Source organism: Epinephelus fuscoguttatus, linkage group LG14, assembly GCF_011397635.1.
Source record: "Epinephelus fuscoguttatus linkage group LG14, E.fuscoguttatus.final_Chr_v1".
NCBI classification, from domain to species: Eukaryota; Metazoa; Chordata; class Actinopteri; order Perciformes; family Serranidae; genus Epinephelus; species Epinephelus fuscoguttatus.
The window spans coordinates 3,287,745-3,301,456 of record NC_064765.1 but is presented as its reverse complement, the minus strand read 5'-3'; the positions used below and the strand labels follow the sequence as shown (position 1 = coordinate 3,301,456).

General features: G+C 39.6%; 1 protein-coding gene across 4 annotated transcripts in view; it reads right to left on the bottom strand.

Annotated features, from left to right (window-relative positions):
- LOC125900837 (neuronal PAS domain-containing protein 3) overlaps positions 1-13,712 on the bottom strand; it is a 489,872-nt gene that overhangs the window by 377,256 nt on the left and 98,904 nt on the right. The window lies entirely within an intron of this gene.

The window sequence follows — 13,712 nt, the reverse complement described above, 5'->3', positions numbered from 1 at the left end:
AACTGAAATGAGCAAAGGCCAGACATCTCACTACAGATCTGTTTCCACCAACGTACAGATTTCTTTGAGTACTTTGGTTTATCCAAACTGACACTCTGCATTAAAATGAAAAATAACATATATAACACATGAACTAAAGAATGGTTAAGTTAATTGTCACCCTGTCACTGTGAGAGTGCGGTGTTCTGGATAACCAAACGGTATATTCCAACAGCGCTCCGAATTTACGAACGGCCCAGTGTGCACCAGAGTGCTGTCCACCACTCGGAGTATTTCCAAACGCACCCTTTTTGTTCGACAGTTTGGAGCACACATTGACCACATGCAGGTAGACTATAAACTGATGAACAACACACACCTCAGAGTCTTGGATATTTCGTCAAGGTTGCATAGAAGATGCACATTTCATCTTATCTGTACTTTCAACTCAAAAGAAATGTATACAAGGTAGTTTTGAGCAGCATAAGAGGTTTTGCACAAAAAATAATAATGTGAAACTCCAACACATGCTTTCTTCAAACTTGTCAAATTCTGACACTTGGGCAGTGGCCCTACATGTCAAAATATGTACTGCTCTTGCATCAGTGTTTAAAGTTCAAGGACAGCGTATCACTGCCAAACTAACACCAAACAAAGGCACATTTAGCCCTGAATAATTCTCCACTTTGAGCAATTAATTGTCACTAAAGAAACGGCAGTGTTTTAATTTCGTATCTTCAATGAATGTAGCGGAGTCAAGACGCAACTATTTAGAGAGGGTTTACAGGACAATACATGGAAATACTTGTGTCTTGTTGGCAGGACTGTGAGTTCTTAGGCTACAAGTCTGTACTACAGTACAGTAAAGTACAGTACAGTACAGTACAGTACAGTACAGTACAGTACGTGACAAACTGACACAAAGTGTGTATGGGTTTTTTTTTTTCCTAATACAAAGAAAGGAATAACTAAATGTGTTACCTTTGTGAAATTTACAAGAGGGGGCAAGTAATTAAGAATTTCTTGCAGACAGCATTTCAGAAGATTTATAAAGTTTTCCCTAACTCAACAACTCACGAAACAAAGTGGGGTTTTTTAAGGAAAATTGGTACTTTCTCCGTAAGTGGCAAAGGTGTAGCTACAACACACCAAATCAGCTACTGTTCTCTGTCAGACGTCAGGTTGCATAATGTCACGCTGTGGATCCAGAACTACTATTGTCCTCCAACCCTAAAAAGCTAAAGTTAGCTTTAGATAAAAACATCAAACAGTGCCCATTATAGCTCACAGTCCTAAAGAACACTCAGATTAGCCTGTATTAACACTAATTGTTGACACACCAACATCTCTAACTGCCCCCCCCCATTCAAAGCAATCGAGAACCGAGCCTGTGTAGTCTTTTAAAAATTCTCTGTGAATCCATGCTTCCTCTTGTTTACTTCTACTACTTTAATTCATCTTAACATCCCTTTGGTTCTCTTTAAAGGGTTTTGAAATGTTAATATTTTGGGTTTAAACAATTAGGAGGGTGAGACAGTTCAAGGTAACACAGGGAGCCAGGAAAAGTTTGAAGAGTTCATTATCACTCAGCAGAAATTTAAGGTGACTGACTGTGTGTGGCGGATCCATCAGGTCCTTTAGTAGATTTTTATACAAATGAACTGAAACCATTGTCTGTCAGGAAGGAGGGAGATAAATGTATTTGTAAAATGCTCTGCAGGAATGTAAAAGATTTAGTTTGTGGCCAAACCATGCAGAAATGTAAGTTTAGTTCCCACAGAGACAGACTGCAGCTGCTTTAACCTTGCTAAGAGCCCATTTAAATACACTAAAGAGACGTCTGGCTGATAAAATCGTTTAGCTTAATGTGAAACCACCCAGTTCAGTGCTGCTCGTTTTTACGCTGCTGATAAAGAAGAAGGACAGATTTGTCTTTCCTCTCTCTGTCCGTCTCCATTCATATCTGTGTTAATACAGTTATCTGGAAGAGTGTGTGTTTAAAATGATGGATAGAGTGATGCTCCTCGTTAATAATTCACCGAGGTGTCGCCTGCGGTCGCTATGCCCTTCACATCTCAGCCAATCAGACGCATTTACCCAGCGCTCTGATTGGAGGAAACGTGGGAAAGACCCTGCCTGTTATGCAAATGAGAAGATATTGATGCATCTTAACCTTTTCTCTCTTTCATCCCTGCCTGTTGTTTCTGACGAGGATGTGAACACAAGAGTTTTAAAAATTCAAAATTTTCCTCTCGCTGTCTCTGTTTTCTTCATCTTTCTGTTATTTGCAGTTTTTTATCCTTCCCATCTCCCTGTCTCTTCCTCTATTTTGTCTCCGTCTCTTTCCCTCCCTCCGTCTCCTGATCCTTCAGAGTCAAGGAGAAGTGAAAAACATCGTCTCCATCCAGACGTCAACTTGTTGAAAAGGGAATAAATCTTGGACTGAAGTTTCGGGGGCAAACATCGAGGAAGCCAACATCTGAGTGTGAGATTGAAGTCCAAGTTGAAGGGCAAAACTAAAACGTGGTTAAAAGACACTAAGAAAGTCATAGTGTGTTATTTTGGGAGAAGAGAGAGAGGGGGGTGACTTTCCTTTGTCGAGTCGACTTTTGAAACAGTGATTTTGGGGGGATAGAGACATTTTAAAAGCTGACAAATCCACAGAGAGATGTGGAGAGAGATGGAAATTTTTCCTACACCACAAAAGTTGGAAAACAACTGCACGCGGTCGCACATCCTTTGTTTCTATCAGGTTAAACTGTCGCACTGCAGCTGGAGGATGCTGCTAATGTCTAAAGATTATTTGTTTTAAAATAATCATCTACCTAAAGATTTACTGTGACTGCACTATCAATAACAAACCCCAAGAAGAAAAGGTGACATCAGTATCTCCATCACACACCACTGAAGGCTTTAAATTTATTGACTAAATTTGGCCTATCAGTTATTTTAAGTTTTTCTGTGCTACCTGCTGCCTTTAGAAATGACTTGTGGATTGTATTGCCAAAAAATGTTGCAAATTTCTGCAAACCACAAATGCCAAATGACAAATTTGGTTGATTGTGCAAGCAGCTTATTGCAACCCATATTTAAGTTTATTGTAAGGCAGCGTCCTCTAGTGGCCTTGTAATTCTGACAAGAGCAGAAGAGGGTGTGACGTAATGTAGCATAAAAAGCGACAAAGTCCGCGTAACGTACAAATATTGAAAACCCCCAAATAGGATGGGTGGGAGGGGTGAGGGATGGGTCAAACAAACATAGGACTCCAGCCCATTTTCATTCTTAAGTCTTCAAATACCATCGCTCTGTCAGTGATTTCAGTGTCAGGCACACCTAATGCCCAAAGCCACCTTTGCAGCGGTGTGAAACACCAGCAGGCAGCGTCAGTTTGTAGCGCGGTCGGATGTAACCTTTCTCGCGTGTTCTTACACGCTGCCGGTTGGCTGGACAGCAAGAGTCGTGGTAGTATGACATGGAGATGGGGCCATCAGTTCATAACATGGACAGATGTTGCAGCAGTATGATATGCCATTGGATGGCATCAGTATGAAACGCTGCCAGTAACGACATAATATAAGGAGCTGGATAGATCCAACAACTCCAGACTTTCACCCAAGAGCCTCATGTTTGCTAGAGCCAAACCATGATGTTTTTTCCTCAACCTAACCACGTGCTTTTGTTGCCTAAATCCAATCGTGTGCTTTTGTTGGCGTTGCTTGTGGCGTCCCTAACATACCCAGCCTAGCACGTAACACGTAGACGTAAAAAGCCAGAGACAATGCGGCGATATGTGATGGCTTGGGATGAGAGCATGTTGAGGACTCTCACCAAGGAGACTGGTGTTTGTGTCCTGAGGTCAAAGTTATCTTCTTCTGATAACAACGTAGCTTAGTGTGCTAGTATGTGTGGCATGCTGTGCTTGTGACATATGTGACATGTCATTTGTGCTGTATATGTGACAAAAGCACTTACTTAATGCCAATCTATGATGTTTTACCTCAAACTAACTAAGTCATTTTTTTTGCTTGAACCTAACTAGTTGGGAACGGAGAGAAATATGTTGTTTTAGGGCCACTATTTATGGAAGTCAGTGGAAAGTGACCAATTCTGTCATTTAGGTATGAGAGAGCGTTGTGGATAGTGTGTCGCTGAGGTGAGACTGCAGACCACACCAACCACATCATCACTGTATTTCCACCAGCTTTTTAGCCCTCAAACATCGCTAATTTTAGGGAGCCGTTGCTGTTTTTCGTGCAGCTTTTCAGGCCCCAGTCATGGGTGACTTTAACCAACCAATCGCTGTCTTTCCAGCACAAAAAGCAGTTGATTTTTGCTGACATCGCTGTGATTCCAGTGAGGACTGTGCCCCCTAAACCAGGTGTGTTCAGCCAGACTGTGATCTTTTCGTAATAACCAGGTGGTTTTTGGGCCTGAACCGAACCACGTTAACCACATCCAAAGTTTCATCATATCCACTACATAACTTTCACAACGTCTCTGTGGTCTGCAAAACCTACAATCCTAACATTTTTTCTGGCGATTTAGTTAGTGTGATAACATCTTCCGTTCGAGCACTAATCCTAAACATTTCATTTTTGTCCGTGAGGTCTGTTGATCAGCACCTCAGATCCAGCAGTGAGCATCTGAATGTCAGATGTAGCTTCACATGGCTCAAACCTAAACCACAATTCAAACCCAGAGATGACCGCTGGCTTGAAATTAATTGAAAATTGCAATTATTATCAGCTTTTAATAATAAGCTCGATTTAAACCTCTTTATATAATTAATAAGATAAATCCAAAAAATGCTCAATGCTTTTTAATTAAACTGCTGGTCAATTAAGAGATAATGATACAACTGCTTTGTCCACGAGCAGTTTACTGGGCAGAGTGGCAGTTAAAGAGTTAAACTGAGATAATGATCAGATGTACAGGACAGACAGAAGGACAGCGAGAGACGGAGAGAAACAAAAGGAAAATAATTCAACATGAGTCGGTTCAAGACTCGTACTGGTACAATCTGTGTGTGTGTGTGTGTGTGTGTGTGTGTGTGTAGCATTGAAGTGTGTGTACAGGGTTGCATTTCATTTTGTGTTGATGGATATCTGTGTATTTAGCTGTGTGTGTGTGTGTGTGTGTGTGTGTGTGTGTGTGTGTTTCAGAGACACAGAGGCAGAGTGCCCTGAGTCTCCATTACAAGGACAATATTTCCTGTCATATCTGATTTGCAGCAAGGAGAAGGGGGAGAGGAGGAGGAGGAGGAGGAGGAGAGAGGAGAGAGATGACTGAGGAGCAGCAGAACAAACTGACGCAGAAAAGAATTAATACAAAATCTACCACAAATTGAAATATATTACCAAGATTTAAGTTTAAATCATTAATGTTATTGGTACTGAATTTGGACGGCATTCTGCAGTTGTATCCCTCTGTAGTAGTTTCCATTGTTAATATTAGAGTCCACCTCTCCCATGAAGGATTTAAAGTCTATATTTACATTAGGAATTCACGAGAAGATATAAATGCATGTTCAGGAGACGACGTGGGAGACAAAAGCCGATGCATGCTCCCAATGCAAGTGCTGCAGAGAGAACTCCTACAGTCATGAGTTCACTATATCATGGCCACATTGCTGAATGTAAGGATGCAACTATTGATTGGTTTCATTATCTATTAACTTGCAAATTGTTTTCTCAATTCATTGTTTGGTCTATAAAATATCAGAGAAGGATGAACAGTGCCTGTCACACTGTCCCAGAGTCAAAGACACCTTCTAGTTGCTAGTTTTGTCGGAGCAAAACCTATCCTCATAGAACGGTTCGTATGATATCCTATAAATTCGTACCACATGAATGACATTACGTCCTTAATTACTGTGGTGAGGCTTGGGAAAAGAACCGTGGTTGGATGTGGTTAGGTTTAGACAAAGTCACGTTTTTGTGGCCAAGCCATCGCTCTAACCCGCCTCCCCCTCTTCAAAGACCACTCGGGATCGCTTCCTCGTTTACTCCAGTCAGCATGTTGGTGACGTGATTGCAGCCTTCCAAAATACGACAACCTCCTTCTACTGCCGGTGACATCAGTGCCGCCACATATCTAAACTATAGAATAGCCAGCCATTTTTGTACCTGTAAAGTCACTACTGTTTCAATTTTGCATCAATAAAATTTATTAAAAAAAAAAAAAAAAAAAAATGACGGTATGTCCTCCCGACCTTAATTGGAAGCCTTTAGTGTCCACCTAATGGGATCAGTTCATATTCCAAATGCAGGACATGGGAGGGGTCTAAAGTCTTTTCAAGGGGATGCTCCTTCACCCACATCACTTACTGCTGTGTTTGTTAACTCGTGGATTTTCAAGGTCCCCACTCATTTCATGGACAAAGTTTCAAAATGTTTCTGTGACTTTTAAAGGACCCATAATAACTTTTGTTTTCTTGCTGTACTTGCACAGCATTTTTCAGTCATATCAGATTTAAACTTTATTCAAACATGACTGAAGTTAGCTGGCATACATGGAGGAAGAGACAGAACGCAGAGGTCAACATCCTACGAAAATAACTTTGCCATTATGTTCCCTTAAATGGAGAGTTATTCATTGAAGATTACTGTGGCAGTTTCACTACACACAAGACTTTTCTGACATTTTCATTTTTTTTTTTTTTTTATAATTCCATGACTTTACCAGGCCTGGAAAACATGATTTTTGATTTTTCTTAATTTTTTGTCATTTCATTTTTATTTAAATTTAAAAAGAATAATAAATCATCAGTGACAAAGCCACTTGCACAGAACACTTTTTGTAAATGATGAAACACCACGTGGACGAATAAACAGACAAATAATAATAGAAAAGAAACTAACAAGCAGACAAGTAAACAACTAACTCTTCTTGTTAAACAAACAAACTAACAAAAACAAGACAAAATAAATAAAAAATCAAATAAATATATGAAAAAAATACATTTACTTATTTGGTAACCCTGGATTTTAACTTCACTGAGACTGCAACTTATCCCAGCTCACAGTGTGTGAAATATCTCTGGATCAGGTGAAAACTGGAGTCAAGGAACATTCTTAAATTAAGGGATATTAAAGATCTGAATGGGATTACTCATTAACACGGCTTAGTTATGTATTTAGTTTGAGGAAAGACGGGATAAGAGACGGACAGAGGGAGAAACAAAGGTTCAGAGCTGCTGTCGTCCACTAATATTCTAATTTGAGCTTTACAAATCAGCTGAAGGAGGTGTCAGCATTATAATGAGTGTGTGTGTGTGTGTGTGTGTGTGTGTGTGTGTGTGTGTGTGTGTGTGTGTTCCAGCCAATCACAGTCTAATTCCTGGCAAAAAGAGAGAGAGACACTGATGTCATGGATCAGAGCCAAGACTCTGCTCAGCAATTAGACCGTCACACACACACATACTGAAAAAAGAGATACTCTATGCTCACTCTCTCAAACACACACACACACACACACACACACTAAAGGCCAACACGTTCTCCACTCCATGGATTATGCATGTATTTATGCATAGCTGGGTTTATGCACGTCAGTCCAGACTGTGTGGAGTGTGTCAGTGTTCTCTCTGCTGGACCAAATCATGTTATCTGATCCACAAATCAACTTCTCTTTGATAGGAAATCATTCCGATCCAAGGACAGTGAGTGTGTTTGTGAGAACTGATTTTACTACACAGTCTCGAGTCTGTTAACGTCAAACAACGTGTCATTTTTGGCCTTAAAAGGAGTTCATGGAGGAGGGGATGTAGGGAAAGAAATGAGGGAGAGGCTAAAGGAAACAACAGAAAAGAAAAGAGAGGATGATGTCTAATGACTCTTTCAGTAATTTAACTCAGATCTCCTGTTTGTCCTTTTCGTCTACTTCCTTTCTTTCATCCTCCCCTTCTCACATTTTCCTTCTTGTGTTCTTTCCATCTCCTCCCTCTCTTCCTCATCCCCATCCTCTTTTCTAATCATCCTCATCTTCTTTTCTCCTTTCCTTTGTCCTTTTCCCTTGTACACTCTTACCGCTCTCCTTCCATCACTTTCCTGTCTCCCTCTCTTCACTAATTATCCCTTCATCTTTGCTCCTCCTCTCCATTCTCACTTTCCTCCACCCTGGTTTTCCCCGTTTCCTTCTTTTCTCATTTTTCCTTCTTTTCATCGTCTCCTACACCTCCTTCTCTCCCCTCCTTCTTTCCTCTCCTCTAATCATCCCCTCGTCTCCTCTCGTCCTTTCACTTCCATGGAAACGGACAGTCAATGAAAAAGGCATTCAGTAACCAAGGAAACTTAACACAGTGTGTGTGTGTGTGTGTGTGTGTGTGTGTGTGTGTGTGTGTGTGTTCTGTCTCCATGGGAAATGTGAATGGCTGGCAAGAGACAGAGGAGCGCTAATGGACACCATGAATGAAAGAAAGAAAGGAAAAGAGAAGCAAGTTCTGCCCTCTGAGGCTAAACCCCGTCGGACAACACACAGCTTATATAATACTACTTATTCTGTCTCATTCTACTTCACTCTATCTCAGATTTTCTTTTAATAATATAATGTAGACAAATATCTTAACATTCATTCTGCTGAGCTAGCGCTGGTACCAACAAAATGTGTCTGCAGCACTGAGTACAAACTGTTGAGTGCTAACTGGCAGTGAAAATCTGGATGTGTCAATGATCTGATTCAGATACTGTCTGATCGATCAGTTCCTGATTAGTCTTTTACCACAGCAGGCTGCTTCTGTTAAAGTCCAACTAAAGTAAATCACATGTTTTTGTCTGCTACATTCACACATCTGCTCTGAAAATCACTTGTCGTGTGTTCTCCTTTGATAACTGAATTACCGTCTCATGGTTGTATGCCTCCGTGGATGCTTCACACACAGATCTATACAATCAGCACAATTTCAAGATTAGAGTCACCAATTCAGTATATGACCAAATGTCTCCCCTTCTGTTCTTGAGATATGACGTTAAAACATGATGATGTCACAGTCAAGCTGACCTTTGACCTTTTGACCTTCATTATTTTATCCTATCAGACATTTGTGTGAAATTTTGTAATAATTATCATAAGAATTATTGAGTTATGGCCAGAAGCATTATTTGTGAGGTCACAGCAACCTTGACCTTTGAACTTCGACCACCAAATTCTAATCAGTTAATTCCTAAGACCAAGTGGATGTTTGTGCCAAATTTGAGAAAGCTCCCTCAAGAACTTACTGAGATATTACATATATAAGAATGAGTCGGAGGCAAGGTCACAATGACTTTGACCTTTGACCACCAAATGTTAATCAGTTCATTGTTAAGTGTAAGTGGCGTTTGTGACAAATTTGAAGAAAGTCCCTCAAGTTGTTCTTGACATATCACGTTCACAAGATGAGACAGACGAGGTCACCGTGACCTTGACCTTTGACCAAAGAAATTCCCTGAAAGTTTTCTTGAGCTATCTCTTTCAGGAGAATGGGGCACACAGACAGATGGACGGACAAACCACAAACATAATGCCTCTGGCCGAGGATACCTGAAATGGAGACATTTTGTTGTTTCATGATGGCGCCCCCTAGTTTTGCATTTACTCTCTGGTTAGTTATCTGTCTACATTACATCTATTTAAAGTCCTCCATAAAGCAGCTACATGCTTTCCTGCTAAACTCTCCTTTTTATCCAACTTTCAGACACGAACACACGTCTTGTCTTGCACCTTTGCTCGCTGAACAAGCCATCAAACAAACATTAACCAGGGAAAAGTGCGCCACAGTTACTCTTAAAAAACATGTTGAAATTATATTTGAATACGAAAACTACAACGTGTTTGGCTAAATGTAATTTGAAGTTGGACTTTAAGGCATCATGTACAATCAGATTAAGATCGGGTTGTTTGTAGGTTACCAAATTTATATGGTATCAAAAAAAACAACAACAAAAAAACTAGTACCCGGTATAGATAGATGCTTTTTACAAATATCATCTGTGTAAAATGTGTTTCCCTCATGGTGATAAGGGGAAATACTTATTTGGGGAGCTGTGTTCAATCTATTCCCATGTGACCAAAATTGATCTGAAGCTCAATTCTGACATGATTCTGTAAATAGTTCTCTAATAAATGATAAATAAATGTTGCAACTTCTGGTCAAACCATATCAATTTCAGGTTTTCATAACAGCTTTCACTTAGGCCCCACCCATTTCAGTACAAACTTCACCTACTTCAGGTTTGGACTGCACCCACATGAGCCTGGACCTCCAAATAAATCACTTTCCACATCAAGTGTACATGATACATCTGTACAAGTTGTTTCGTACTGACTTCCATAAATAACAATTTTTAAATTTGCGTATCTCTAGAATCACCATGACATATGTTAACCGCTCCTTATGACCTCAGCCTACCTCTGTAGCTTCTGTGTCGACTTGACTATGATGATAAAATGATGCGTCACTTGCTACTGATTGCTAGTTAACGAAGAAATCAGCTATGAACAGAATATGAAAAATTTCTAATGAAAGGCAGTTCTACTTTTTTGGCTGTAATGATTGCTGGTTGTACTTATGTTGGCTTTAATGGTGATTAAACTCTCAAAACTTAACTGAAAAAGAAGAGAAGAAGGAAAAGAGAAAGAAAGAAATGGAATATAAAGGTATATTGAGTTGTGTAAAAAAGAAAAAATGAGAATAGAAAAGCAAGAGAACAACAAAGGTTAAGGACTGGAAGATGACGAAAGGAAAGCCTATGAGCAAACTTTGTATTTGACTCAATCAAAGCCTCTCGTCGACCTGTTGGTTGATTTTTATGAAGCTCAGTCTTCTCCTCACTGTACATGAGTAAATAACATACAACAGGCTCAGCTGAGCTGTGAAAATGTAAAATGAAATGGGGGGAAAAATTCAGCTGTCTGTGGCAATGTTTATTTTTCCCCCCTCTTACTGTAAATAATCGCAGCAATGTGGCGACGGCGTGTTCTGCAGATAAAAATTACAGAAAACAGCACAGCTGAACTTCAAAGTGCAACACAAACACAGAGAGAGGACGGAGGGGGGAGAGGGGGAAATAAAGAGAGGAATGAAAGAGAGAAAGGTATAGAGAGAGGAAAAGACGGATAGATAAAGAAAGAGAGGGAACATATTGCCACTGTGTCAATACAATATATATGCTAATCACGCCTTTAGTATATGTGCGAATTTCATTACACATAAAGGACTAATACAGTTGCGAAGAAAAACAGCGTGGAGTCCTAAAACCAATGACTGTCAAGGTCATTTACAGCAGAGCAGGAGTCAGACACTCAGGCAGAAACACCAGGAAATAAAAGATTAAACAGCTGCCAAAAATAAACTTAATGTTTAATGCCGTCATAGGTTTAACAGAACAAGAGCGCATTAGGAACGTCATTAAATCTAAATATAATATTCAACAAAATACAAATAATGTGCTGAACACAACATTATTTCTTCCTTGTAGTTAAGTATTACTTAAATACAGAGGCATGTGATAACATACAGGTCATCTGAGATATCTTGATTAAAAGATAAACAAACACAATGTCCGACAGTCTACATAAAAATGTTAAATTGGTTTATTAAAATTGTAAAACAGTATGAAATGACTTGGATCTTCCACGTCATCGTGCCCACAAAGCGGGCGCACCACTTACAGTGGCTAAACAGCTAACTTCCAGTGTCGTGCTAAGCTAACTTATATGAGATATATATTTATTTAATAAGAAAACTAAAATGACAATGTATACCACAAAAGGCTGTGATAGCCTGTAGGCCTTCTGTAGCTTTTAATAGGCCTTACTGTTTTCACAATAACTGACCCCAAAATTATGTTTTACCAGCTGCAACAAAAATTCTCAAAGCTACACTGTTAAATATATTTTTACTTTTTACTTTCTATATTTTTTATCAGTGGGTCTAATCATTATGTGTAATGTGAAAAAGGCTGCTCATAAAAACTCACGTAGAGCACACTTTGCTAACGCCATGTCCTAACTGGTTGCGACGCAAGCTAACGTTAGTGACTAAAGCAGTTTGACCGCACATTATTTCCTATGGGACTGTCCTGACTGCTTGTGAGTGACGCGAAACCACATGTAGTTGTTTTGACCTTAAGTTTTGTCAGGCGCTCCATTTCTATTTCTATTCTGTCGCTCATGTTGGAAGAGCCACAATAGAAGAGGAGTGGCTGATTTGTGAGGTTTGACAAAGTGGGGATATGTGACAACTTGGGGTGAGAACCTGTTGTGCTTGGAAATGCCCAAAGAGTCAGTTAAAACACCCGGGATTGGTGGCTCAAATGCCACTGGGAAATGTATACAAACTGCAAGGAGCATGTATTTTGGAAGAAACGTGACTTCGGAGCAGTGGCCGTTTGTTCGTGGGATAACAAACTGTCTGAGATTTGGGCCTTTGGTCCAGTGGGACATTTCTTAGACTAATGGGGCTGACGGCATTGCACCGTTACTACTAGAAAAACACATTTAATTTCTTTTTGTTTTCAGGGTAATTTACATTTTACTGTACCTGCGTGTATACACACAGGCGATTCACAAGTACACATGCACATTCTCACACACACACACACACACACACACACACAAGTTGAAACTGAAGCACACGCTACAGAACCTTTATAACCTTTATACAATATGGATACACAGCATAAAGGATTCACTAATTCATATGTATGGGTTTCAATGAAGCGCTGAGTGTGTGTGTGAGTGTGTGTGTCCAGTAAGACAGCTCACAGCCATGAACTGTCAGTGCTGGAGCGTTTCTGTATGTGTGTGTATAAATGTGAGCAGAGAGGCTGCTGCAAGCCATGAGATGTCAACGTGTGTGTGTGTGTGTGTGTGTGTGTGTGTGTGCGTGTGTGTTTTGATTTCTATCAGCTTTCATACGAATTCAACAGCTTACTACATCACTGTCTACCTTCCTCTTCCTCACTCTCTCCTCCTGTCTTATCACTTCCTCTTTATGTCTCTCTTTCCAAATATCTTATTCTGTGTCTGTCCCTTTAAATGCTTATTTTTTTATTTAAGAAGAAAAAGAAAGTGATATTGTACGAATCAAAAGGCTACGATACAGACCTGCTGTAGTTTCAGCTAGGCACTGTTGTTTTTCAGAATAACTGACCACAAAAATATGTTAAACTAATAGAGACAAAATAAATAATAAAAACTGAAAAGAAAGCTCTTACAACTTCACTAATTAATAATCAATAATAGCAGTTGGTCAAATCATCATGTGTAATCTGATAGAGGCCACTCGTACTAGTTGACAAACCCACGCAGATATGGAGTTTTCAACAATCTCTGTGGGAGATATTCCACAGGAAATACGAGCAATTTTTTAAAAAATTAGCTCTAAATTTTTTTGAAAGAAGTGGACAGAAATGACTACAATATGAATTTGAGAGCTACGTTTAAAATATAATTAGTATTTTGAATGAAGAGGACATTAAAATTGAGGGGAAAGCTCAAGCATCAAGCACCCCAGCATCCTGACAATTCACATGAACATTCTTGTACAGCAGGGAAGGTCAGTGTGTTGTTTTATTTTAAGCTAATGTTCAGTTATGACTACCTACAGCTTTCATTACTAGCCAACTGCTAAAATACTAAATTATCCCACTTTTTCACTTGTTCAAAACGCAAACAGCCTCAAATTAGCTTCCTAACTTAAAGTTGAACCATAACTGACATAATTAAGATTCAACCTATTTGTTTGTTAACAT